Genomic DNA, 1,911 nt, shown 5'->3' on the forward strand with positions numbered 1-1,911 from the left:
CCCCCTCACGGACGGCGCCACCGCCGGCACTTGGAGGGGGGAAACGGACGCGTCAGGTCTACACGGAGGGTATCTTGCTGTGGGTCTGGCCCGGATGTTGCTCCAAAGTGTTCCTATGGGCTGACCTAACACAACCGGGTGGAGAGGTCCACTGGTCAAATCCCGTCCGTGCAAAGTCAAAGGGCTAGATCCCTTGGTCAAACGCTACAGGGTTAGGCGTGACGGGGGCCCTGGGAGGGTAGCAATGCCACCGGAGCATCGCACCGGACCCTCATACATGCGGGGTGGTGTGGTGGCATGTCCGAAGAGGCGACACGTGTCTCCGGGGCGTGGCCCCCCTCACGGACGGCGATGACACGGTAGTAGCCATTCTGCGGTAACGATGCGGCGTGAATATTATTAAATACTCGGAGCGCGATAAAATCATGAGTTTTTTTGCACGACGTGGGCACATGTGCTATAGGAACGATAATATTTTTTTCATAATTTTTGGTGATGGAGAAGTATCCGAAAAATCCCCTCTACGCGGATTGCCCTTCGCGCGTCTACGGATGTGGCCGGCGGCCTCCGGGGGCTAGCATGCCGCCAAATCTTGCGTAGGCGGCCTCTCACGAGTTTGGAAGTGTTGTGGTGGTTGCAAACGCCCGGCACGCATGTCTGGGGTGTGCCTCCCCTCACGGACGGCGCCGCCGCCGGCACTTGGAGGGGGCGCGTCGGGTCTACACGGAGGGGATCTTGTTGTGGGTCTGGCCCGGATGTTGCTCCAAAGTGTTCCTATGGGCTGACCTAACACAACTGGGTGGGGAGGTCCGCTGGTCAAAGCCCGTCCATGCAAAGTCAAAGGGCTAGATCCCGTGGTCAAACGCTACAGGGCTAGGCGGGACGGGGGCCTTGGGGGTAGCAATGCCACCGGAGCGTCGCACCGGGCCCTCATACATGCGGGGTGGTGTGGTGGCATGTCCGAAGAGGCGGCACGCGTCTCCGGGGTTTGGCCCCCCTCACGGACGGCGCCACCGCCGGCACCTGGAGGGAGGAAACGGACGCGTTGGGTCTACACGGAGGGGATCTTGCTGTGGGTCTGGCCCGGATGTTGCTCCAAAGTGTTCCTATGGGCTGACCTAACACAACCGGGTGGAGAGGTCCACTGGTCAAATCCCGTCCGTGCAAAGTCAAAGGGCTAGATCCCGTGGTCAAACGCTACAGGGTTAGGCGGGTCGGGGGCCCTGCGGGGGTAGCAATGCCACCGGAGCGTCGCACCGGGACCTCATACATGCGGGGTGGTGTGGTGGCATGTCCGAAGAGGCGGCACGCGTCTCCGGGGCGTGGCCCCCCTTAACGGACGACGATGACACGGTAGTAGACGGATCAGGCACTCGCATAGTTACCGGATCAGGCACTCAGTAACGGTACCCCTCAGTCAGTTGCTCTCCTATGTATCACCTTTCACGAGACCATAGAAAAAAATATACGTGATATTTTAGAAAATTGTTGTACAATATAAAAAAAGATCATGTCATTAAAAATAATGTTTCAAATCATTAAAGAAAATGTATGGTACATTTTAAATAATGTTCTGCATGTAAAAAATATGTATAAGAAAACATTAAAATATTTATAAAAAATAAGAAAAAATTATAAAATTTATACAAAATAAGGCATAGCTGCGGCCATAGGGAAGCTTGTACGCGGATCGGTGACGTGGTTAATAAAAAAGAAAAAGAAAAAGTATGCCTACGGCTAAGCCGTCGGCATAGGTGCCACGTGGCGCCCTGAGCTATGCCGACGGCTTAAGCCGTCGGCATAGTTGACCTTATCCACTCGCGTTACCCCCCATCCACTCACTGTCTCCCCACACCCCGAGCTGCCGCCGCCGCACCCCCCGACCCCGACCTGCGCCGCCGCCGCACCCCC

Source organism: Triticum dicoccoides, chromosome 3A, assembly GCF_002162155.2.
Source record: "Triticum dicoccoides isolate Atlit2015 ecotype Zavitan chromosome 3A, WEW_v2.0, whole genome shotgun sequence".
NCBI lineage: Eukaryota > Viridiplantae > Streptophyta > Magnoliopsida > Poales > Poaceae > Triticum > Triticum dicoccoides.